This window comes from Scyliorhinus torazame, chromosome 9 (genome assembly GCF_047496885.1).
Source record: "Scyliorhinus torazame isolate Kashiwa2021f chromosome 9, sScyTor2.1, whole genome shotgun sequence".
NCBI classification, from domain to species: Eukaryota; Metazoa; Chordata; class Chondrichthyes; order Carcharhiniformes; family Scyliorhinidae; genus Scyliorhinus; species Scyliorhinus torazame.
Window position 1 is genome coordinate 54574095 of NC_092715.1, and position 26577 is coordinate 54600671.

Below are 26577 nucleotides of genomic sequence, written 5' to 3' on the forward strand. Positions count from 1 at the left end.
CCATAAAGTCCTTAAGCACCCTAGCTGCAGCCGGCCTCCTTCCGGTCCTGGACCTCGATCTGTCCAGCCCTGGGTCCAGCACCGTATTAAAATCTCCACCCATTACCAACTTCCCCACTTCTAGGTCCGGGATTCATTCTAACATACGCCTCATAGAGTTGGCATCATCCCAGTTCGGGGCATACACGTTCACTAATACCACCGCCTCCCCTTGCAATTTGCCACTCACCATCACGTATCTGCCCCCACTATCCGCCACTATAGTCTTTGCCTCAAACATTACCCGCTTCCCCACTAGTATGGCCACCCCCCTGTTTTTTGCATCTAGTCCCGAATGAAACACCTGCCCCACCCATCCTTTGCGTAGTCTGACCTGGTCTATCAGCTTCAGGTGCGTCTCCTGAAGCATAACCACATCTGCCTTAAGTTTCTTTAGGTGTGCGAGTACCCGTGCCCTCTTAATCGGCCCGTTCAGCCCTCTCACATTCCACGTGATCAACCGGGTTGGGGGGTTCTTTCCCCCCCCCCCCTTGACGACTAGCCATCTCCTTTTTCAATCCAGCTCCTCACCCGGTTCACACGTAGCCGTATCTCCCCCAAGCGGCGCCCCCCCGCCCCGACCACCCCCCCCATACCAGCTCCCCCTTCTCCCCAGCAGCAGCAACCCATTTAACCCCCCCCCGCTAGATCCCAAACTAGCGTAATTGCACCCCCCATGTTGCTCCCAGAAGTCAGCAAACTCTGGCCGACCTCGGCTTCCCCCCGTGACCTCGGCTCACACTGTGCGAGGCCCCCTCCTTCCTGCTTCCCTGTTCCCGCCATGGTTTCCATAGCGCGGGAACAAAGCCCGCGTTTCCCACTTGGCCCCGCCCCTAATGGCCGGCGCCCTCAGCTCCTCATCCTCCCTCCCCCCCTCCCCCACGACATGGGGAAGAGAGAAAAGTTACAGGGTCGCAGGATTAACAACTTGGGAAGTCATCTCTTCCCTCTTTTCCCCCCCTTCATCCCACATATTCCCCCCCCACTTTGTCCCAAACGTTCTTTTTATGGCCCGCTCACTCCAGTTTCTCCTCGACAATAAATGTCCACGCCTCATCTGCCGTTTCGAAGTAGTGGTGTTTCCCTTGATGTGTGACCCACAGTCTTGCCGGTTGCAGCATTCCAAATTTAATCTTCCGTTTGTGCAGCACCGCCTTGGCCCGATTAAAGCTTGCCCTCCTTCTCGCCACCTCCGCACTCCAATCTTGATATACGCGGATCACCGCGTTCTCCCACCTACTGCTCCGAGTTTTCTTTGCCCATCTGAGGACCATCTCTCTGTCCTTATATCGGAGAAATCTCACCACTATGGCTTGAGGAATTTCTCCAGGCCTCGATAGGCTCCCTCCACCTCCAGCGGACCCGTCAGGGCCTCCGATCCCATTAACGAGTGCAGCATCGTGCTCACATATGCCCCGACGTCCGCCCCTTCTACACCTTCGGGAAGACCAAGAATCCTTAAATTCTTCTTCCTCGCATTATTCTCCAGCACCTCCAGCCTTTCCACACACCTTTTGTGTTGTGCCTCGTGCATCTCCGTTTTCACCACCAGGCCCTGTATGCCGTCTTCATTCTCAGCAGCCTTTGCCTTCACGACCTGAAGCTCCTGTTCCTGGGTCTTTTGCTCCTCCTTTAGCCCCTCAATCGCTTGTAATATCGGGGCCAACAGCTCCTTCTTCATCTCCTTTTTGAGTTCTTCCACGCAACGCCGCAGGAACTCTTGTTGGTCAGGGCCCCATATTAAACGGCCTCCTTCCGACGCCATCTTGCTTTGTGCCTGCCTTCCTGGCCGCTGCTCTAGAGGATCCACCGCAATCAGGCCACTTTCCTCTCTTTTTTCCATCCGTGTCCAGGGGGGATTCCCTTCTGGATTACCGCACAATGTTTTTTGCCGTTAAAATTGCCGTTGGGGCTCCTATTAAGAGCCCAAAAGTCCGTTCCACCGGGAGCTGCCGAAACGTGCGACCTAGCTGGTCATCGCCGCACCCGGAAGTCAGGCTTGTCTTTTTAACATTACTTGTCTTGCTCCCAATATTTTTCACTGAGAGCCTGATTGAATCTGGCCCTTGGTTTCTCTACCTATCACTTTTCTTATCCCCCTTGCTGTCTTTTTTTCTCTCCTTGTTTCCTCTTCCTCTGACTCCTTGCATACGTTTCCAACCCCCTGCCATTTAACTTTCAACCCTCCTCAACCACTCTAGCAAATAGCCCCCCAGGACATCAGTCCCGGTCCTGCCCAGGTGTTACTCGTCCAGTTTTTACTGGTCCCACCTTCCCCAGAACCGGTCCCACTGACCCAGGAATCTGAAAACCCTCCCCCTCATACCCTCTCTTCAGCCACATTTCATTCAATATATCCTGTTAGTTCTGCTCTCACTAGCATGTGAGTAATCCTGGTGGTAATCATGAGGTCCGACTTCTCAACATTCTTCCTAATACCCTATATTCTGCTTTTCAGACCCTCATCCCTTTTTTTAACCTATGTCATTTGTACCAATGTGTATCACGACCACTGGCTGTTCAACCCCCCTCCAGAATTTCCTGCAACCTCTCCAAGACATCCTTGACCCTAGCACCAGGGAGGCAACATACGATCCTGGAGTCTTGTTTGCAGCCACAGAAGTTTCTACCTATTCCCCTTCTAATCAAATCCCCGATAACAATTGCATTCCTACACTTTTTACTCCTCCGCTTTGCAGCAGAACCAACCATGGTGCGATGAATTTGGCTTATCCATGAGAGGTTCCCTCAACCGTATCCAAAGCGGTATCGCAGTTTTACAGGGGAATGGCCACAGGATATTTCTGAACTGTCTGCCTATCTCTGTTGCTGTGCCTGGTGGTCACCCATTCCCTACCTGCCTGTTGAGGCTGAGCCTGCGGTGTGACCACCTCGCTATAATGCTTTCCCAAACACTCTCCACCTCATGGATGCTCCAGTGTCCGCAGCTGTCGCACCAGTTTCAAATTCCAGGCATTCAGGAATTGCAGCTGGAGACACTTCCTGCACACATGCTGGCCCCGGGGACTAGAAATGTTCCTGGCTTCCCACATGGAGCACAAGAAACAAACCAAGGTTTTGAGCTCTCCTGCCATGACTTACCCCTTTAAATTAAACCTTTGGAAGATGCTTAACATTGTTGTGTTGGGTGCTCTGAATCCGTGGAACACATACAGGCCACCAACACTTAAAATAGTACAACACTATTTTATTAAGTTAGAAACTGTTGAACATACTTTCACTGTGGGTTAACACAATGTTAGATTAAACTAAAGACCTATGCCTGTCCTAACCAGTCTATGAACTCAGCACATGGTGAAGATCTGTGCTGTAAACTGTAAGCTCTGTCCTTCTGAGAAGCTGCATCCTGAATGAGCGGGAACTCTGATGCCCTCTGTCTATATGGTGAGTGTGCTCTAACTGGTGATTGGCTGCGGTGTTGTGTGTGTTGGTGTTGTGTGTGTTGATTGGTCTTGCTGTGTATCCATCAGTGTGTGTCTGCACCATGATATACTGGTGTACATTATGACATCACCCCCTTTTATAAAGAAATGTATGTGTGTGGCAATAAATAATGTGTGGTGAGAATGTTCCTAACTACGTGTGGGGTGCGAAGACATATTTACAGGACTACATACATGAGAACTAAGCTATTTACATGGGAAGGTGACTGGTGCAGAGAAACAGTATACAATAAGAGTAACGAGATCAACACTATATACAAACCAGGGAAACGATCAAACAAAGCAACAAAACAATTCAGAGATCGATAAGTTTGAAAAGTTCATAAATTTAGTCTCTGAGGTGGGTGACGAATTCTGGTTGACCGCCTCAAGGGTGGGTCGAGAACCGCCGGTTCAGGAGCGAGCTGGACTGCGTCAAAGTCAGAGGGAGGCAGAGTGACAGGGAGCTCTGCATAGTCCGTGGCAGGGTCAACAGGAGGGTGAGGCGCCACTGGAGGATCACGTGGCGAGCATGGAACGATACAAAGGGTGCGTCGATTGACACGCAGAATAGAGACATCCAGTAGATGAAACAGAAACGAGCGGGGGGGGGTGGGGTTACCTGCCGAAGGACAACAGCGGTTGCAGACCAGCCACCATCCAGAAGATGGACGCGGACGTTGTCATCTGGAGCCAGAGCAGGGAGATCAGCTGCACGGGAGTCATGAGCCGCCTTGTGCTGTGCACGAGACAGTTGCATCCGGCGAAGGACCGGAACGTGGTCCAGGTCTGGGACATGGATGGACGGCACCATCGTCCTCAGGGTGAGACCCATGAGTAACTGGGCTGGCAACAGGCCAGTGGACAGTGGGGCGGAGCGATAGGCCAGCAAGGCAAGGTAGAAATCGGACCCAGCATCGGCAGCCTTGCATAGGAGCCGTTTGACGATATGTACTCCCTTCTCTGCTTTGCTGTTGGATTGGGGGTACAGGGGACTGGACGTCACAAGGACAAAATTGTACCGCCTGGCAAAGTTGGACCATTCTTGGCTGGCCAAGCAGGGGCCATTGTCCGACATCACCGTGAGCGGGATGCCGTGTCGAGCAAAGGTTTCTTTACATGCACGAATGACTGCAGACGAGGTGAGGTTGTGCAACCGTATCACCTCCGGGTAATTCAAAAAGTAGTCCACAATCAGGACATAGTCTCTACCCAGCGCGTGGAACAGTTCGATGCCCACCTTGGTCCATGGTGACGTGACCAACTCATGGGGCTGCAGGGTCTCACGTGGTTGGGCCGGCTGGAAGCGCTGACAAGTGGGGCAGTTGAGCACTGTGTTGGCTATGTCCTCATTAATGCTGGGCCAGTACACTGCCCCTTGGGCCCATCGGCGGCACTTTTCCACGCCAAGGTGGCCCTCGTGTAGTTGTTCCAGGACAAGCTGGCGCATGCAATGCGGGATGACAATGCGGATCAGTTTTAGAAGAACCCCGTCTACTACCGCCAGATCATCTCTGACATTATAGAATTGAGGGCATTGGCCCTTGAGCCACCCGCCAGTTAGGTGGCGCATGACATGCTGTAGCAAGGGGTTAGCCGCCGTCTCGCGGCGAATTTGGACGAGGCGTTCATCCGAGGCAGGTAGATTGGAGGCTGCGAATGCCACATGGGCATCAACTTGGCAGATAAATCCTGCTGGGTCATATGGAGTGTTGACTGCCCTGGAGAGAGCGTCAGCAATGATGAGGTCTTTTCTATCTGCGCGTCGCGCTGCTCCGTGGGGGTCATCGCACATGACGCATATGTAACGCGGGCCCATGATGAGGCCTCATCACGTTGAAGGAGCACTGCCCCAATGCCGGATTGACTTGCATCGGTCTAAATTTTGGTCTCCTTTGTTGGATCAAAGAAAGCGAAGACCGGGGCCGTGGTCAGTTTTGTCTTGAGTTCTCTCCATTCGCGCTCATGTGCAGGGAGCCATTGGATGTCTGTCGTCTTCCTGACCAGGTTCCTGAGAGCCGTGGTATGAGAGGCGAGGTTAGGGATGAATTTCCCTAAAAAATTGACCATGCCCAGAAATCGGAGGACCGCCTTCTTGTCCTCTGGTGTTTTCATAGCTGTGATGGCAGCTACCTTGTCCGCATCCAGCTGCACACCCAATTGGGAGATGTGGTCCCCGAGGAACTTGAGTTCCGTCTGACCAAAAGAGCATTTGGCCCTGTTGAGGCGGAGGCCATGCTCATGTATATGTCTGAATACGCACTGGAGGCGACTAACATGCTCCTGAGGGGTGGTGGACCAAATGATTATGTCATCGACATTGACGCAAACACTTTCAACACCTTCCATCATTTGTTCCATAATCCTATGGAACACTTCTGATGCAGAGATGATCCCAAACGGCATTCTTTTGTAACAATATCTGCCAAAGGGGATGTTAAATGTGCAAAGTTTCCTGCTGGATTTATCGAGCTGGATTTGCCAGAATCCTTTTGAGGCGTCGAGTTTGGTAAAGAGCTTGGCGTGAGCTCTTCGCGCTTGGGAATTGGATAGTGCTCTCTCACGATATTGCAATTTAGATCCTTGGGATCAATGCAAATTCTCAATTCGCCAGAAGGCTTTTTTTACACATACCATGGAACTGACCCAGTCGGTCGGTTCGTGACTCATTCCTTGGTTCTGGAGGTCCTGCAGCTGCTGCTTGAGGCGGTCCTTAAGGGGTGCTGCGACCCTGCGAGGTGCGTGCACCACAGGCGTGGCATTCGGTTTTAATAAAATCTTGTAGGTGTACGGGAGTGTGCCCATGCCCTCGAAGTTGTCGTGGTACTGGTTGATAATGGCATCGAGCTGCGCCCTGAAATCGTGTCCTGAAAGGCAGACGCGTCAGCAGGAGAGAAAGAGTGAACTCTCTGAACTAGATTCAACAGCTTGCATGCCTGCACGCCAAGCAGGGAGGCTTTCGAGAGACCACGATTTCAAAGGGAAGGATGGCTTTGCGTGACCTGTGCGTCACTTCAAGTTGGCACGAGCCGCTGGCAGCAATGGCATTGCCATTGTAATCTAATAGCTGGCAGGCTGATGGAAGGATGGCTGGTTTGACACGAAGGCTTTGAAGGTCAGACCGCGCAATGAGATTGGCGGAGGCACCAGTGTCCAGGCGGAATCGTATTTGGGACCGGTTGCCCATAAGGGTGGCACACCACTCATCATCTGGATCGATGCTGTATACCGATAGAGGCTGGATTCTTTGCTTCGGGGACACCCTGTTTTTTGTAACAATACCGACTATTTTATTAAGTTAGAAACTGTTGAACATACTTTCACTGTGGGTTAACACGATGTTAGATTAAACTAAAGACCTATGCCTGTCCTAACCAGTCTATGAACTCAGCACATGGTGAAGATCTGTGCTGTAAGCTGTCTCCTTCTGAGAAGCTGCATCCCGAATGAGCGGGAACTCTGATGCCCTCTGTCTATATAGCGAGTGTGCTCTAACTGGTGATTGGCTGCGGTGTTGTGTGTGTTGATTGGTCTTGCTGTGTGTCCATCAGTGTGTGTGTCTGCACCATGATATACTGGTGTATATTATGACAAACATTAGATTATTTCCAACTCTCTATGGCCCTTCTTTCCTTGGCCTTGTTACTACCAATTATAGCCCTTACAGATTACAAACCACAAAAAGTATTTTCAAACTATAACTTCGTAAAGATTTACTGACCTTACCCATTACTTACAAATCAGCTCTCTTCCTTGTAGATTCAGCTGCTGCAGCAGGGCAAAAACATTCTCTGAAGATTTAAAAAGTTATAAAGTAAGGAGAAAAAGCAAGAAACACCTAATTCCACTCTGCACCGAATTCCCACTCTGTTGCAAAACACATGGGTTTCAAACTCACTCTGGCTGTGTCACACTCCAGATGTGGATATGTTCTGTCCCACTGCTCATGCACAAATCCATGAGTATTAGTGCCAGAGGATGACGGGGCTTCTGGATCTAATTCCAGCATCCCACCATCCCAAATCCCATGATTTGTCAGGGGCTGTTTAGCACACGGCTAAATCGCTGGCTTTGAAAGCAGACCAAGGCAGGCCAGCAGCACGGTTCAATTCCTGTAACAGCCTCCCCGAACAGGCGCCGGAATGTGGCGACTAGGGGCTTTTCCCAGTAACTTCATGAAGCCTACTTGTGACAATCAGCAATTTTCATTCATTTTCATTTCATGGAGGAGCCCAGGAACTGCAAGGCACCCACAGGGAAGAGAATCGTCTGGTACACAGCCTGAGGCCTTCCACCCAGGGGACCCTCGAGACATCTATTCCATCTGACTCCACCCTTCTTGTCACCGACACACCTCCACCCCGCACACAGAGGATGGCACTACAATGCCCGTGCTGCCCAAAAGCAGGGCCGGCACTTTGAGGGCACCTGCCAAGGTCAACACAGGCAACAGAGCATGTCAGACAGCAGGCCGCCTCCACTTCCACTGTGGATCCTGGGGAAATCTCTATATGCAGTACGAAGTCTTACAACACCAGGTTAAAGTCCAACATTAGCAGGTGATTAAATCTTTACAGATCCAGAGATGGGGTAACCCCAGGTTAAAGAGGTGTGAATTGTACCGACAACGAATGAACGGACGTCGCGCAACAATCACCAGGCAGGAATGTTCCCTTCCAGTCGGGGAACACTTCAGCAGTCAAGGGCATTCAGCGTCTGATCTCCGGGTAAGCGTTCTCCAAGGCGGCCTTCAGGACGCGCAACAACGCAGAATCGCCGAGCAGAAACTTATAGCCAAGTTCCGCACACATGAGTGCGGCCTCAACCGGGACCTGGGATTCATGTCGCATTACATTCATCCCCCACCATCTGGCCTGCGAAATCCTACCAACTGTCCTGGCTTGATACAATTCACACCTCTTTAACCTGGGGTTACCCCATCTCTGGATCTGTAAAGATTTAATCACCTGCTAATGCTCGCATTCCAAGCATTGTCTGGCATCTTTGAATCCAGAAATATATATGTTTCTGGAACCCACCTCTTCATTCACCTGAGGAAGGAGCAGCGCTCCGAAAGCTAGTGACATCGAAACAAACCTGTTGTACTTTAACCTGGTGTTGTAACACTTCGTACTGTGCTCACCCCAGTCCAACGCCGGCATCTCCACATCTATATGCAGTGGTAGGGTTAGGGAAGGCAAAGAAAATATAGTCAGCATGGGCACGGGTGACTTTAGGCACAATTAGGTATTGACCGCTGATGTTAGCCATCTAGTAAAAGTCATGTTATGCGCCCTTAAAATGCCTCATGCCCTCATTTCATTGCAGCATGCATAGTTTAGGGTGGAAGCACAACACTGGCGCATCCTCAATTTCCTCTCAGCGAAGATGTCAGCTCAATGTTTCTCCTCTCCTCTCACTGTAATTCCGCAGTTATGCTGATGTAGTCCTGGTCAGGGAAGGCACCCCCACACTGACCAAAGCCAACAGACAGGGCTTTCATCTCTGGAAGCATTCTTACAGTGTCAGTAAGCCATCGGCTGAAAGCTTGTGAGAGCCTGTCCACCTGTATCACAGGTGCAGAGCCACACTGACAGCCCTAACCTTGGAGGAGGCAGTAGCAGCTGAGATTTGTCATTCAGCGCCACACCCACAGATCCCTCCATTCAGTGGCAAATCCCGCTCAGGTTTCTGTCTGGCAGGAGTCAGACATTTGCAGCAGGCTTGAGGAGCATTGTTCTGCCCTCACTGCAAGTCATCATCATTCTCCTGCATCATCTGGTTATTGGGATTCTGTGCGCTGCCCCTGAATGGCATGATCACCAAGAAGGCATCCTGCTGGCTTCTGACAAGAAAGTCTCAGACCCCATGGGGGGGCTCATTTTTGCCCAACCTAGTCATGGTCCTCCTCAAAGCACGAGGCAACCGGGTCGCCACGAGCCCTGTGCCCCAATCGGGCCCTTCCCATTGCCCAAGGTCCTTCCTTGATCTCCTATGGGGGTTGCCCCTTGCTGCCTTCATCTGAGGAGATGAAGCGGTCGTCTGTCTCCTCATGCTCCAGCCCCTCACCCCGATGAAGATGTGACGATTTGAAGTTATTAGGAAAACTGGATTATAAATATAGTGGGCAATTTAAGGGTTAAAAGCCTGGGGTTAGAATGTGTTTTTTCCTATAATAATTCTGTTCTGCAGTGATCATGGTTTTTAAAAGGATTTTGTTTTGTTCTAGGGAATAGCAGGTGAAAGTGACAAAGGAATGTGTTTTTCAGTCTAGGCAAGTGGACTGTGGTTTGACTGGGGAGGCCCCTGGGGTATTAATGGGCTTTTTCAGCCTGTCGAGATCATTTGCTTTCCAGCTTGGGGATATGAGTTCATTGCTGGGTGGAGCCCAGAAATGCAGAGAAGCAGTAAGTTTGGAGCAGCTTTGAGAGAGAGAGGAACTGAGTTCTGATCTGCCAGATTCTGAGTCCACAATTCATTCCAAGTAGGATTGTTTTAAAAAAATAGTAACAATATTTTAAAGCAGTGCAGTCTTGTCTGAAGACAAGAAAAAGGCTGAAACAACCTAGTTGAAGCAGCTATTTGAAAATATTCATCCAGTGTCTGAATGGGTTCTAACCAGAGCCAGAATCTGTTCTGTACCTCAAGTATTACTCTATGTCCTGTTAATTTTGAGATGGATTAATAGCTGTATGTTTCTTTTGTTGTTTAATGGGAAATTGTATACTTGTGTTAAGGGGTAATTGTAAGCTATTCTTTCCATGTGTAAAGTTAAAGTTTAATATTGTAGTTTTAAAAAAATATTTTTATTCTCCTCCTTTTTCACATTTTCTCTCAAATTTACACCCAACAATAAACAACAATCAGCAACGAAGGCAATGCCAATCCCCAAATTAATAACAACGATCCCATCCTCCCACCAAACCCCCAAACATTAACTCCTCATGTTAACATAAATAAATGACAAAAAGGAATCAAGAATCACCCATAGTCACCATTAACACATACAGAACCCCTCCCCCCAAACCTCCCAACTCCCCCCCCCCTAATGTTCGATGTAATCCAATTCTCGAAAGTGCATAATGAATAATGCCCAGGAATTGTAGAACCCCTTCATCCTTCCCCTCAGTTCAAATTTGACCTTCTCAAGAGTCAAGAATTCCAGCAGGTCCCCCCGCCACGCCAGGGCACAGGGTGAAGAGGTTGCTCTTATCCCATCAGGATCCGCCTTCGAGCGATCAATGAGGCGAAGGCCACAACATCTGCCTCCGCACCTGTTTCCAACCCCGGCTGGTCCAACACCCCGAATATGGCCTCCTGAGGGTCTGCGTCCAGTTTCATGTGCACCACTTTAGAGATTACCCTAAACACCTCCTTCCAGTAATCCTCCAGCTTTGGACAGGACCAAAACATATGAACGTGGTTTGCGGGTCACCCCCATAACGTTCACACACATCTTCCACCCCCTCAAAGAGCCGGCTCATCCTTGCCCTTGTGAGGTGTGCTCTGTACACCACCTTCAGCTCCGAGGTGGAGGCGTTCACCCGCCAGAGCACCTCACACCAGAACCTCTCCTTCATACCATCTCCCAACTCTTTCTCCCACTTTGCCTAGATCCCTTCCAGCGGTGCCTTCTCCTCTTCCAAAATAGCCCCATAAACGGCCGATACTACCCCCTTCTCCAATCCCCCTGTCGTCAGCACCACCTCCAGCAGTGTGGAAGCCGGCTCTACTGGGAAGCTCTGTATCTCCTTTCTGGCAAAGTCTCGAACCTGCATGTATCTAAATATTTCCCCCTGCTCCAGCCCATACTTCGCTCCCAGCTCCTTCAATCCTGCAAACCGACCCCCAAGAAGCAAATATTTTTGTGTCCTAATTCCTTTTCTCCTCCCATCTCCGAAAATTCCCATCCCACTTCCCTGGCTCAAATCTATGGTTTCCCCCGAATCGGCATTTCCCTTGACCCTGCCCCCAACCCGAAGTGCTGTCGAAACTGCCTTGAAATTCTCAATAAAGTTGTTTCTACTGGACCCCCAGAATATCTCCCCGGGGCGTCAGGAGCGGCGCTGTTGCTAGCGCCTTCAAACCCGACCCCCTACACAAACTCTCCTCCATTCTGACCCATTGAGAGTCAACCCTTCTGTCCCAGCTCTGTACTTTCTCCACATTTGCCATTAATATTGTCGATATAATAATGTTTTGCTTTAGATATACCAAAGCCCTATTTTTTCATGCAATCACTCCTGGAGTGAATCATTCTTTCTGCACAAGCTGAAAATAAATTAACATGACTTCCGGTTGTGGCTATGCCTAGGTAGGTCGCACGTTCGGCAGCTCCCGCCGGGAATGGACTTTTGGGCTCTTCAGAGGGGCCCCAACGGCAATTGTTCGACGGCTTCCAGTGTGGGAAGGTGACAGCAAGGTCCCCCCGACATTATATGGATTGGACCAGGAGTGGAGCGGATAAAAAAGTGATCCTGGGGAAGCGAAAAGTGCAAGGGAGGAAAAGCAAGATGGCGGCGGGTGGAGACCAAGCAGCGTGGGCACAGTAGTCACAGGAGCTGCAGGAGTTTCTTAAACGCTGCTTTGAGGAGCTGAAGACAGAAATGCTGGTGCCAATGAAGGCGGCGATTGAGAAGCTTGTAGGGACCCAGAAGGCCCAAGGGTTGGCGATCCAAGAGGTGCGGCAAAAAGCCTCGGAGAACAAGGACGAGATCTTGGGCCTGGCGGTGAAGGTGGAGGCGCACGAGGCGCTGCACAAGAGGTGGGCGGAAAAATTTGAGGACCTGGAGAATAGATCGAGGAGGAAGAATCTTTGGATTCTGGGTCTCCCTGAAGGAGTGGAGGGGCCCGATGCCGGGGCATATATGAGCACGATGCTCAATTCGCTGATAGGCGTGGGAGCTTTCCTGAGGCCCCTGGAGCTGGATGGGGCTCATCGGGTCCTGGCGAGGAGACCCAAAGCCAACGAGCCGCCAAAGGCTGTAGTGGTGAGGTTCCACCGCTTTGTGGACAGAGAGTGTGTCCTGAGATGGGCCAAAAAAGAGCGGAGCAGCAGGTGGGAGAACACGGAGATACGAATTTATCAGGACTGGAGTGCGGAGGTGACTAAGAAGAGGGCTGGTTTCAACCGGGCTAACGCGGTGCTCCATCGGAAGGGGGTGAAGTTCGGGATGCTGCAGCCAGCGCGATTGTGGTGTTCCAAGATCGGCACCACTATTTTGAAACACTTGATGAGGCACGGAACTTTATACAGACTGAAAAGTTGGACTCAAATTGAGGGTTTGTCGTGGGGGGGGGGGGGGGGGGTGTTTACTGTGTTTACCGCGTTTGGGGAATGTTCTTTTTGTTTGAGTGCTGGGTGGGGATGGATGAATGGATTTGATGTGGGAGCTGTGGGAGAGTATGGGCGTCGGTGTTGGAGGGGCAGGGCCCCACGGAGGAAGAGGGGGGGTGGAGGCCCGGGGATGGGGAGTTGGGGTAAGGCCGCAAAATGGAGCTGTGCCAGAGGGGGCCAGCTCAGGAAAGAGCTGGCATTTTCCCGCGTCAGGGAAGGATGGGGGCGGGGCCGGGGGGGAAGGGCGGTGCTGGAGAGGAGTGCACACTGACTGCCAAGGGGTGGGGGGATTCTCACACTGGGGGGGTTCATGGAATGGCGGGAGAAGCCGGGGTCAGCAGGAGTCAGCTGACTTACGGGAGTGTCATGGGGGGAGCAAAATGGCTAGATGTGGATCTAACGGGGGGAGGGGGGAGAGGGGGCCTGAACAGGCCGGTCAAGAGGGCCCGGGTGTTCGCGCACTTAAAGGGACTGAAGGCAGATGTGGTTATGCTCCAGGAGACACATCTGAAGGTGGCAGATCAGGTTAGGCTGAGAAAGGGATGGGTAGGGCAGGTCTTTCATTCAGGGCTGGATGCGAAGAACAGAGGGGTTGCAATACTGGTGGGGAAGTGGGTGTCGTTCGAGGCACTGAATATTGTAGTGGATAATGGAGGTCGATATGTGATGGTGAGTGGTAGGTTGCAGGGGGTGCAGGTGGTACTGGTGAACGTACATGCGCCGAATTGGGATGATGCCGGATTTATGAAACGCATGCTGGGTCGGATTCGCGGATCTGGAGGTAGGAAACTTGATAATGGGGGGGGACTTCAACACGGTGCTGGACCCAGCACTGGACCGTTCCAGGTCCAGGACCGGTAAGAGGCCGGCTGCGGCCAAGGTGCTCAGGGGGTTTATGGACCAGATAGGGGGAGTGGATCCATGGAGGTTTGCCAGGCCGCTGGCCAGGGAATTTTCCTTCTTTTCCCACGTCCATCAAGCCTACTCCCGGATAGATTTTTAAATTTTGAGTAGGGCGCTAATCCCGAAAGTGGAGGGAACGGAATATTCGGCCATAGCCATCTCGGACCACACCCCGCATTGGGTGGAGCTGGAGTTGGGGGAGACGAGGGACCAGCGCCCACTGTGGTGCCTCGATGTGGGACTGTTGGCGGATGAGGGGGTGAGCGGGCGGGTGCGGGGGTATATTGAAAGATATTTGGAGGCCAACGACAACGGGGAGGTACAGGTTGGGGTAGTCTGGGGGGCGTTGAAGGCGGTGGTCAGGGGAGAGCTAATCTCCATTAGGGCCCACAGGGAGAAAAGAGAGGGGAGGGAGAGGGAGAGGTTGGTGGGGAAGATTCGAAGGGTAGACAGGAGTTATGCAGAGGCCCCCAAGGAGGGGCGACTTAGGGAGCGACGGAACCTCCAGACGGAATTCGACCTGTTGACCACGGGGAAGGCAGAGGCACAGTGGAGGAAAGCGCTGGGGGTGATGTATGAGTATGGGGAGAAGGCGAGTCGGATGCTGGCACATCAGCTTCGTAAGAGGGAGGCAGCGAGGGAGATTGGTGGAGTTAAGAAGAGAGGGGGGATTACGGTGCAGAGTGCGGTGAGAATTGACTGGAAACGCTATCGTTCGAGTAGTTTAGATGGGTCCGTTTTTGTCCAATGTGTGCAGGAGGGTTTCCTGACACAGTATGTAGATAGGCCAACGAGAGGCGAGGCCGTATTGGATTTGGTACTGGGTAATGAACCAGGACAGGTGTTAGATTTGGAGGTAGGTGAGCACTTTGGTGATAGTGACCACAATTCGATTACGTTTACTTTAGTGATGGAAAGGGATAGGTATATACCGCAAGGCAAGAGTTATATCTGGGGGAAAGGCAATTATGATGCGATGAGGCAAGACTTAGGATGCATCAGATGGAGGGGAAAACTGCAGCGGATGGGCACAATGGAAATGTGGAGCTAGTTCAAGGAACAGCTACTGCGTGTCCTTGATAAGTATGTAACTGTCAGGCAGGGAGGAAGTGGTCGAGCAAGGGATCTGTGGTTTACTAAGGCAGTCGAAACACTTGTTAAGAGGAAGAAGGAGGCTTATGTCAAGATGAGACATGAAGGTTCAGTAAGGGCGCTCGAGAGTTACAAGTTAGCTAGGAAGTACCTAAAGAGAGAGCTAAGAAGAGCCAGGAGGGGACATGAGAAGTCTTTGGCAGGTAAGATCAAGGATAACCCTAAAGCTTTCTATAGATATGTCAGGAATAAAAGAATGACTAGGGTAAGAGTAGGGCCAGTCAAGGACAGTAGTGGGAAGTTGTGCTTGGAGTCCGAGGAGATAGGAGAGGTGCTAAATGAATATTTTTCATCAGTATTCGCACAGGAAAAAGACAATGTTGTCGAGGAGAATACTGAGATTCAGGCTTCTACATTAGAAGGACTTGAGGTTCATAAGGAGGAGGTGTTAACAATTCTGGAAAGGGTGAAAATAGATAAGTCCCCTGGGCCGGATGGGATTTATCATGGGATTCTCTGGGAAGCTAGGGAGGATATTGCTGAGCCTTTGGCTTTGATCTTTAAGTCATCTTTGTCAACAGGAATAGTGCCAGAAGACTGGAGGATAGCAAATGTTGTCCCCTTGTTCAAAAAGGGGAGTAGAGACAACCCCGGTAACTATAGACCAGTGAGCCTTACTTCTGTTGTGGGCAAAATCTTGGAAAGGTTTGTAAGAGATAAGGGGCGGGATTCTCCACACCCACGCCGAAGTGGCCGCGCCATCGTGAATGCTGTCGAGGTTCACGACGGCGCGGAACGGCCCCGGTCCTGACCGATTCAGGCCCTGACAATGGGCCAGTATCGGGGCCGCGTTATCTACCCGCGCCAGGCCTTGTCACCCGCGTAAAAGTGGCGGCGAATAGATGACGCGGCCGGCGCCGCATAACGGACATCATCCGCGCATGCGTGGTTGCCGTCCTGTCCACATCCGCCCCGCAAGAAGATGGGGGACGGATCTTGCGGGGCCGCGGAAGGAAGGAGGTCCTCCTTCAGAGAGGACGGCCCGACGATCGGTGGGCACCGATCATGGGCCACCCCACATTCAAGGTGAAGCCCGGTGCAGGATCCCCCCTTGCCCCCCCACAGGCCGCCCCCCCCAGCGTTCACGCACTGCCCACGACTGTAGCGACCAGGTGTGGACGGCGCTGGGGGGAACCCGCCGTTTTGGCCTGGCCGCTCGGCCCATCCGGGCCTCAGAATCGCGGGGGTGCTGGAGAATCGCCATTTTGGGTATCTCCGGCGATTCTCCGGCCTGCGGCCCGCGAAATTCGACCGGCCCGTTCCCGCCGCTTGGGAGAATTGCGGGAGGGCGTCGGACCGGCGTCCCCGGAAATTTCGGCGGCCCAGGCGATTCTCCCAACCGGCGTGGGAGTGGAGAATCGCGCCCAGGGTGTATAATCATCTGGAAAGGAATAATTTGATTAGACATAGTCAACACGGTTTTGTGAAGGGTAGGTTGTGCCTCACAAACCTTATTGAGTTCTTTGAGAAGGTGACCAAACAGGTGGATGAGGGTAAAGCAGTTGATGTGGTGTATGTGGATTTCAGTAAAGTGTTTGATAAGGTTCCCCACGGTAAGCTACTGCAGAAAATACGGAAGCATGGGATTCGGGGAGATTTAGCAGTTTGGATCAGAAATTGGCTAGCTGGAAGAAGACAAAGGGTGGTGGTTGATGGGAAATGTTCAGACTGGAGTACAGTTACTAGTGGTGTACCACAAGGATCTGTTTTGAGGCCACTGCTGTATGTCATTTTCATAAATGACCTGGAGGAGGGCGTAGAAGGATGGGTGAGTAAATTTGCAGATGACACTAAAGTTGGTGGATTTGTGGACAGTACGGAAGGATGTTACAAGTTTCCGAGGGACATAGATAAGCTGCAGCGCTGGGCAGAGAGGTGGCAAATGGAGTTTAATGCAGCAAAGTGTGAGGTGATTCATTTTGGAAGGAATAACAGGAAGACAGAGTACTGGGCTAATGGTAAGATTCTTGGCAGTGTGGATGAGCAGAGAGATCTCGGTGTCCATGTACGTAGACCCCTGAAAGTTGCCACTCAGGTTGAGAGGGTTGTTAAGAAGGCGTACGGTGTGTTAGCTTTTATTGGTAGAGGGATTGAGTTTCGGAGCCATGAGGTCATGTTGCAGCTGTACAAAACCCTGGTGCGGCCGCATTTGGAGTATTGCGTGCAATTCTGGTCACCGCATTATAGGAAGGATGTGGAAGCATTGGAAAGGGTGCAGAGGAGATTTACCAGAATGTTGGCTGGTATGGAGGGAAGATCTTATGAGGAAAGGCTGAGGGACTTGAGGCTGTTTTCGTTGGAGAGAAGAAAGTTAAGAGGTGACTTAATTGAGGCATACAAGATGATCAGAGGATTGGATAGGGTGGTCAGTGAGAGCCTTTTTCCTCGGATGGTGATGTCTAGCACGAGAGGACATACCTTTAAATTGAGGGGAGCTAGATATAAGACAGATGTCAGAGGTAGGTTCTTTATTCAGAGAGTAGTAAGGGCGTGGAATGCCCTGCCTGCAACAGTAGTGGACTCGCCAACACTAAGGGTATTCAAATGGTCATTGGATAGACATATGGACGATAAGGGAATAGTGTAGATGGGCTTTCGAGTGGTTTCACAGGACGGCGCAACATCGAGGGCCGAAGGGCCTGTACTGCGCTGTAATGTTCTATGTTCTATGTTCTAAACGAGGTATTTAGGGACTTCTATGGGGATTGTACAGGTCTGAGCCCCCAGCGGGGGAGGAGGGGATGCGACGATTCCTAGATCAGCTGAAGTTCCCGAGGGTGGAGGAGGAGGAGCTGGCTGGTTTGGGGGCGCCGATTGGGCTGGAGGAGCTGGTTAAAGGATTAGGGAACATGAAGGCGGGGAAGGCCCCGAGGCCGGATGGGTTCCCGGTTGAATTCTACAGGAAATACGTGGACCTGCTGGGCCCGTTGCTGGTGAGGACCTTTAATAAGGTCAGGGAGGGGGGACCTTGCCCCCCGACAATGTCCAGGGCGCTGATTTCTTTGATCTTGAAGCGGGACAAGGATCCTATGCAATGTGGGTCGTATGGACCGATCTCGCTCCTCAATGTTGACGCTAAGTTGCTGGTGAAGGTGCTGGCTGTGAGAATTGAGGACTGTGTCCCGGGGGTGATTCATGAGGACCAGATGGGATTTGTGAAGGGTAGGCAGCTAAACACAAATGTGCGGAGGCTCCTCAATGTGATTATGATGCCCTCGGTGGAAGGAGAAGCGGAGGTAGTGGCAGCTATGTATGCGGAGAAGGCCTTTGATCGGGTGGAGTGGGAGTATCTTTGGGAAGTGTTGCGGAGGTTTGGGTTCGGGGAGGGGTTTATCAGTTGGGTCAGGCTGCTATTTCGACCCCCAGTGGCGAGTGTGGCTATGAACCGTTGGAGGTCGGAGTACTTTCGGCTGTACCGGGGGACGAGGCAGGGGTGCCCCCTGTCCCCCTTGTTGTTTGCACTGGCAATTGAGCCGTTGGCCATGGCACTGAGGGAGTCCAGGAAATGGAGGGGACTGGTCCGGGGGGGAGGGGAACACGGGGTGTCGTTGCATGCCCATGACCTGTTGTTGTATGTTGTGGATCCAGTGGAGGGGATGGCGGAGGTCATGCGGATCCTTAGGGAGTTTGGGGACTTTTTGGGGTATAAACTCAACGTAGTGAAGAGTGAGCTCTTTGTGGTGCATTCAGGGGACCAGGGAAGGGGGATAGACGAGCTTCCGCTGAAGAGGGCGGAAAGGAGCTTTCGGTACTTAGGGATCCAAGTAGCTAGGAGTTGGGGGGCCTTGCACAAGCTCAATTTGACGCGGTTGGTGGAGCAGATGGAGGAGGATTTTAAAAGATGCGATTTGCTGCCACTCTCACTAGCGGGTAGGGTGCAGTCGGTCGAAATATCTGTCCTCCCGAGGTTTCCCTTTGTGTTCCAGTGCCTTCCCATTATGACCCCCAATGCCTTTTTCAAACGGGTAAGCAGGAGCATCATGGGATTTGTGTGGGCGAATAAGACCCCGAGGGTGAAGAGGGTGTTTCTGGAGCGTAGCAGGGACAGAGGGGGGTGGGGGGCTGGCGCTGCCAAATTTGTGTGGCTATTATTGGGCAGCCAATGTGGCGATGATCCGTAAGTGGGTAATGGAGGGAGAGGGGGCGACGTGGAAGAGTCTAGAGATGGTGTCCTGTGTGGGCACGAGCCTGAGGGCGCTAGTGACGGCACCGCTGCCGCTCTCGCCGACAAGGTACACCACGAGTCCGGTGGTGGCGGCGACGCTGAAGATCTAGGGGCAGTGGAGGCGACACAGGGGTGAGGTGGGAGCCTCAGTTTGGTCCCCGATTCGGGAGAATCATCGGTTCGTCCCGGGAAGGATGGATGGGGGGTTTCGGAGGTGGCATAGGGCAGGGATTAGAAGAATGGGGGACCTGTTCATTGATGGGACGTTTGCGAGCCTAGGGGTGCTGGAGGAGAAGTTTGGGCTACCCCCAGGAAACGCTTTCAGGTACATGCAAGTGAGGGCGTTTGTAGGGGCGGCAGGTGAGGGAATTCCCACTGCTTCCAGCACGTGGGATTCAGGACAGAGTGATTTTGGGTGTATGGGTTGGAGAAGACAAGGGGCGTCATTCTCCGACCCCCCAGAGGGTCGGAGAATGGCCGTTGGCCGCCATGAATCCCGCCCCCGCCGGTTGCCGAAGTCTCCGAAGGGAGAAAAGTCAGCGGGGCGTTAATGTCGCCGCTGCCGTCGGAGAATGTCACGGGTCTGCGCAAGGCAGCCGATTTTCGGCCTGCCGCTATTCTCCCTTCCGGATGGGCCGAAGTCCCGTCGACGTGAACGGTAAATTAAACCTCCTTTTCATCGGCGTGACCCTGTGCTCCAGGGTCACGCCGACCAGCGTGGAGTTGAGTGTCGGCCTGGGGGGTTGGCTCTGGGCAGGCGATGGCGTGGCCGCAGTCTGAATGTGTGAGGAGAGGTGTGTCTCGGGTTGTGTGTGTGTGGCGGGGGGAGGGGGGGGGGGGGGTGGTTAGAGTAGGCTGGGCTCCGGGGGAGTGCCGGGAGGGGGTCCGTGCCGGGGAGGGGGTTGGGGGGGGTCCGTGCCGGGGTGGAGGTTGGGGGGGGTCCGTGCCGGGGTGGAGGTTGGGGGGGGTTCCGTGCCGGGGTGGAGGTTGGGGGGGGTCCGTGCCGGGGTGGAGGTTGGGGGGGGGGGTCCGTGCCGGGGTGGAGGTTGGGGGGGGTGTCCGTGCCGGGGTGGAGGTTGGGGGGGGTGTCCGTGCCGGGCAGGGGGATGGGGGGGTCCGTGCCGGGGAGGGGGGTCCGTGCCGGGGTGGAGGTTGGGGGGGGGTCCGTGCCGGGGAGGGGGATGGGGGGTCCGTGCCGGGGAGGGGGATGCGAGGGTAAGTGAGTTGGTCCACCTGGCCAGGTGCCAGCCTCCAAAAGTTGGACCCATGCGGTCCATGCCACCTGGCTGGGGGGAGGAGGGGATATGGGCAATGATGACATGTCGTCGTTCCCCTCCTCCCCACCAGGCCGTCATGTTTTCCGATCATCCAGCGATGTTGGCCGCCGTGGCGGCAGCCGCTCATGTCTATGTTGCCCTGGATGAGGAGGAGGAGGAGGAGCGTGCCAGAGAGGCGGCGCAGGCTGCCGCAGAGGGACAGGCGGCAGCCGCCCAGGCTGGAGGGACACCTGACCGACAGGACGTGGAGGGGGAGGAGGACGTCGCGGCCCCACGGCAACGGAGGCACCCGAGGGCGCCCCGTGTGTACCGGCCCCGGCAGTCATACCAGGACCTCACGGACCGGGAATGCAGGAGGAGACTCCGGATGAGGCGGGAAACCGTGGCACACATCTGCCACCTGCTGGCACACCTGTCACCGCGTGGCACTGGCGGGGACACCCTCTCCCCGTGTCCGTCAAGGTTACGGTGGCCCTGAATTTTTATGCAACGGGGTCATTCCAGGCACCGAATGGGGACCTGTCCGGCATATCGCAGACATCGGTGCATCGGTGCATCCGGGCAGTGACAGATGCCCTATATGCCATGGCGCACCGCTACATCCACTTCCCCGTGGACCGGCCAGCCAAGATGCCCGGGCCGTGGGCTTCTCTGCCGTGGCCGGGTTCCCCATGGTCCAGGGCGCGATCGATGGGATGCACGTCGCCGTGCGGCCAACTGCAGAGAACAGGGCCGTGTTCACCAATAGGAAGGGGACCTATTCGATGAACATACAGGTGGTCTGCGACCACCGCATGATGATCCTGCAGGTCTGCGCCCGTTACCCAGGCAGCGTACACGACTCATACGTGTTGTCGCGGTCATCCATCCCCGGCATGTACGAGGGACGCCATCCCCGGCTGAGGGGCTGGTTGCTGGGCGACAGGGGCTGATGACGCCTATACGGAGACCACGCAATGAGGTGGAGAACCGCTACAATGATGCCCATGTAGCGACAAGGGAAGTGATAGAGAGGTGCTTTGGCGTGCTGAAAATGCGTTTCAGGTGCCTGGACCTCTCTGGGGGCGCCCTCCAGTATCGGTCAGATAGGGTCGGCTGCATCATTGTGGTGTGCTGCGTCCTGCACAACATAGCCCAACAGAGGGGCGATGTGCCGCAGGCAGAGGAGGGCGGACTGGAGGAGCAGCAGGAAGAGGCACAGTCCTCCCCAGATGAGGGGATGGGGGTAATGGTCAGGGCAGACGGGGTCGACACAGGTGGGTGGCTGTCCACCGTTACCGGCTGGCCCAGCGGGCACGGGACAGACTGATAGCCGCCCGCTTCACTGACTAGATGGGCGTGGGAATCGGGTAGTATGGCCACAGACCGCACCACCCACACCCCCCACCCATCCACCCACCCAGCACCCTCACCCCCCTCCCCAACGCCACCCACCCCACCCGCATGCACACCACCCCCCCCCCCCATTGCCGATCCACCTGCGGCACAACGGGCCGGGCTCACACAGTTGCGGGTGGGCGCGTGTCTATTGCAGGACATGGAGGATGATGACAACCCGCCCTGCGATGAGCTCCTGGCTCCACATCGTTGGACTATGCCTGACCCATGGCCACAGTACCACCATCCACCCGGACCATCCCTGCATGCGGCTGTGACACTGCAGCGCACGGTCCCGTCCTCTGCCCGGGGGATGTTGATGGCGGCTCAGGGGGAAGGGGGCAGACTCACCTGGGGCTGAGGTAAGACCACCCCTCACACACACACTTGCGCTCAACGTACATGACACCCCCGCACGCTTTGGACAGAGCACAAAGGCAGCTTCTGTAGGTGTAACATTGACTTTAATAACCAAAGGAGTTCATGCACGTGCCCTAGCCCCTAAAACTCATCTGTGCCCTGCACCCGTGCCAATTTACTCAGTGTCTAATTTTTGGCCTTACTGGCCCTTTGACTACGTCTACGTGGTTCCCCAGACGGTACAGCAGAACTGGAGGTGGACTCCTGTGATTCCTGCCCTCTGACACTGGATCCCTTTGGCGGCCGTTTCCTGGGGCGTCCTGGCCTAGATGGGCCAGACTGCGGCCCGGGCGACTGGGATGGCGAGCTGCCAGCCTGTCCTGCCCATTGCCCACCCGATGCACCTGGGACGGAAGGGGGAGAGTCCGAGGTGTCGCGGTGTACCGGGACCTCCCCCACAGGGGGAGCGGGGACGGACCACACCACCTCCTCCTCCCTCGGGGTGCCCGATGGCCCCCAGGCCTCTACATGGGTGGGGGATGTGAACGGACTGGCCATCCGATGCCCCCCCGACATCTGGCGCTGCCAGTCCTGGAGGCCCGTGCTGGTATCGACAGGTGTCTGCAGGTTTGCAGCCATGGAGCCCAGGGGGTTGGCAAACCCTGTCTGTGACAGTGCGACGCCGGCTCGCACATGGCCACTGGCGCCGATGCCCTCAGCGATGGCCTGCAGAGACTGGGCCATGGCCTGCTGAGACTGGGCCATGGCCTGCAGAGACTGGGCGTTGAGCGCCTCTGCCATCTGGCGCTGGCACTGGCTCATGGCCTCCTGTGAGAGGGCAGCCATGTCCTGGGCCACAGACGCCGCCTGCACGGAAAGCCCCAGGCCTCGCAAACCGTTCCCCATGTCTGACACCGTCGCACCCATTGCCTCCACCGCCGACGCCACCCGTGTGGTGTCAGCCTGGGTGGCACGCATGACCGGGACCACTCCCAGCTCCTGGACGCGGGTGGACTCCTCCACCTGCGACTGCAGCCGCCGCAAGCCGCCCGTCACCCTCTTCGCTTGTCTCCGGGTCGGTGGTTGCATCGGATCTATGTGTGGGTGTGGTAACTCCAGGAACCCAGGATCCATCTGGGCGGCAGATGTTCGCTTGGGCTGGGCTGCCCTCCGACCGCCCGGCCCCTCTGCTGCTCCTACCTCCACCTGCTGTACCGGGACGGCTGTGTTGTGCGCACCAGTGAGTGTACCAAACGCCTCATCTCTAAAGTGCCCATCCGAGGTGAGTGTTTCTGCGATGGTGGAGGGTGTTGGTGACAGCAGTGGCGTTGTGTCGTGCTCTTCGTCCCACTCTGAGTCCATGGCACTTTGGGGTGGGGGTTCGTCTCCACCCATCCACTCTGAGTCACTGTCCGGTATTTCGTCTTCCTGGGTAGTGCTGTCCCGGGTAGGGGTGTCCTGGGCAGTGCTGTCCCGGGTAGTGGTGTCCCGGGTAGTGGTGTCCCGGGTAGTGGTGTCCTGGGTAGTGGTGTCCTGGGTAGTGGTGTCCTGGGTAGTGGTGTCCTGGCTCGGATGTGACGGGGGCCTGTGGCTGCCCCCCTCGTCGCTGGGTGGTCGCTCCCGCACGTGACGGGGGTGTCGTCTCCCTGTTGCTCCAGGTCTCTCCGTCTCCCGTGGTGTGCTAGGGGCATCCTGCGGGCATCGCATGCTGGAGGGTCCGGGTCTCTCCGTCTTCCGTGGCCTCCGAGGGGCATCCTGCGGGCGTCGCATGCTGGAGGGTCCGTGTCTCTCTGCCTCCCGTGGTGTGCGAGGGGCATCCTGCGGGCGCCGCATGCTGGAGGGTGCGGGTCTCTCCATCTCCCGTGGCCTCCGAGGGGCATCCTGCGGGCGTCGCATGCTGGAGGGTTCGTGTCTCTCCGTCTCCTGTGGTGTGCGAGGGGCATCCTGCGGGCGTCGCATGCAGGAGGGTGCGGGTCTCTCCGTCTCCCGTGGCCTCCGAGGGGCATCCTGCGGGCGTCGCATGCTGTAGGGTTCGTGTCTCTCCGTCTCCCGTGGCCTCCGAGGGGCATCCTGCAGGCGGTCTGCATCTGCGGGGATGGGTGCCTGGACGTTTGGTCCTGTGATACACAATGAAGCATGCATGGTTAGACATCAGGCAGTGATCAGGTGATATGGGGGAGGGGGGGATATGGGGGAAGGGGGGATATGGGGGAGGGGCTATATGGGGGAGGGGGGATATGGGGGAGGGGGGATATGGGGAGGGGGGATATGGGGGAAGGGGGGATATGGGGGAGGGGGGATATGGGGGAGGGGGGACATGGGGAGGGGGGACATGGGGGAAGGGGGGATATGGGGGAGGGGGGATATGGGGGAAGGGGGGATATGGGGGAAGGGGGGATATGGGGGAGGGGGGATATGGGGAGGGGGGATATGGGGGAGGGGGGATATGGGGGGAGGGGGGATATGGGGAGGGGGATATGAGGGAGGGGGGATATGGGAGAGGGGGGATATGGGGGAGGGGGGATATGGGGGAGGGGGGATATGGGGGAGGGGGGGATAGGGGGAGGCTCACCCTGCCTGCTCTGACGAGGTTGTTCATCTTCTTGTGGCACTGGGTGCCTGTCCGTGGTGTCAGGGCCACAGCGGTGACGGCCTCTGCCATTTCCCTCCACAGACGCCGGCTGTGGCGTGGGGCAACTCTGCGGCCGTGCCCGGGATACAGGGCGTCCCTCCTCTGCTCCACCGCATCCAGGAGCGCCTCCACATCCCGTGACTCGAACCTCGGGGCTGAGCGGCGGCCAGCCATCCAGTCGGGTGTTCCGGTCGGGTGGGAGGGAGCAGCGCGGCCTTATGAGCCGTCACGCCGTGCGGCGCGTATGACGCTGCATGCCGTGAACCACTGCGCAAGCACGGATCCCGTTACGTCGCTGCTAGCCCATTTCGGGCCGGAGACTTTCGACCCATTTTTCCGACGTGACGCACGTCGGATTTGCGCCGTTTTTTGCGCCGATCGGCAGACTTTCCGCCGATAACGGAGAATTTCGCCCAAGGTTTCGGCGATTTACCAGGAGCTGAAGGAAGAGGAGGAGGCCTCGGTAGAGGAGTTAAAGGGCAAGTGGGAGAAGGAGCTTGGGGAGGAGATAGATGAGGGTCTGTGGGCTGATGCCCTGAGTAGGGTTAATTCTTCCTCCTCTTGCGCCAGGCTCAGCCTAATACAGTTCAAAGTTACTCACAGAGCGCATATGATAGGGGCGAGGTTGAGTAGGTTCGTTCGGGTGGAGGACAGATGTGGGACGTGCTTGGGGAGCCCAGCAAATCACGTCCATATGTTCTGGTCGTGCCCGGCGCTGGATGGGTTTTAGAGGGGTTTTGTGAGGACTATGTCCAAGGTGGTGAACGCCCGGGTCAAGCCGAGCTGGGGGTTAGCATTATTTGGGATATCGGACGAGCCGGGAGTGCAGGAGGTGAAAGAGGCCGGTATTCTGGCCTTTGCATCCCTGGTAGTCCGGCGGAGGATTTTGCTACTATGGAAAGATGCGAAGCCCCCTAGTGTGGAAGCTTGGATCAATGACATGGCAGGGTTCATCAAGCTGGAGAGGATAAAGTTTGCCTTGCGAGGGTCTGTGCAAGGGTTCTCCAGGCGGTGTCAACCGTTCCTAGACTATCATGCGGAGCGTTAGGAGGGGGTCAGCAGCAGCAGCCCAAGGGCGGGGGGAGGGGGGGGATTCTTTTGAGGTGGCGTTTGGGTGAAGGTGTTTTTTTTCTCCCTATTTGTGTTTTCTACTGTTATATGGGGGGTTATTGTATATGGGGGAAATCCAATGTATAATTTCTGATTGTTGTGTTCTTGTTTCTTTCTTTTTGTTGGGGCGGGGGGGTGGTTTTGTTGAAAATTTGTGGAAAAATTTGAATAAATATATTTTAAAAAAAGAAAAGAAAATAAACTAACATATTGGAGTCTTGGTCCAGTATCCTTGTCATGTTGGGGTCTGATCTGGATTGTAATACAGTGCCAGGTTATGGAGTGTGCAGTACACTGTGATGATGGCGATACCCTCTGGGGCTGTGTTAGAGGGCTTGCCCCAAACAGTTGAAGCACTGGAACTGCATCTTTAGCAGATGATCGTCTGCTCTACCAGCACATGTGTTGATGCGTGATTGCTTGAACCTCTTTGTAACGAGTCTCTGAGGGTATTCGTGGCCTTCGCACTGGCACCATTAGTCACTTGCTGAATGGGTACCCTTTGCTCCTGAGGAGCCATCCTGCCGCTGGTCTCCTGCAAAGACGGGCGAGATTTGAGAGCATCCAAGAATGGAGGTGCTCCCTGGGAAACAAGCACACACGTGCATAATCTGCTTTGCATTATCGCAGGCAATCTGCACACTCCGAGGAAGCTTAGATACCAACCAGGGGCACCCAAGAGGTGCCAACTCACACAAAGCAGGAGGCCCCTTGGAGACATAGGTTTCCACAATAATTGGGGAAACAGAGGACTGTGAGCAGCAGACCTTCCCCTCCACCCC

General features: G+C 54.8%; 1 protein-coding gene across 2 annotated transcripts in view; it reads right to left on the reverse strand.

The window, feature by feature from the left end:
• The window catches only part of LOC140429207 (sorbin and SH3 domain-containing protein 2-like), a 1121994-nt gene that overhangs the window by 936162 nt on the left and 159255 nt on the right, over positions 1–26577 (reverse strand). Inside the window, exon 3 of one of the 2 annotated variants that reach the window (XM_072515897.1) lies at positions 7220–7273. The exons of the other annotated variant lie outside the window; for it this stretch is intronic. The gene's annotated coding sequence lies outside the window, so the exon portion shown is untranslated. The remainder of the gene's footprint in view (positions 1–7219; positions 7274–26577) is intronic. 2 annotated transcript variants of the gene reach the window in all.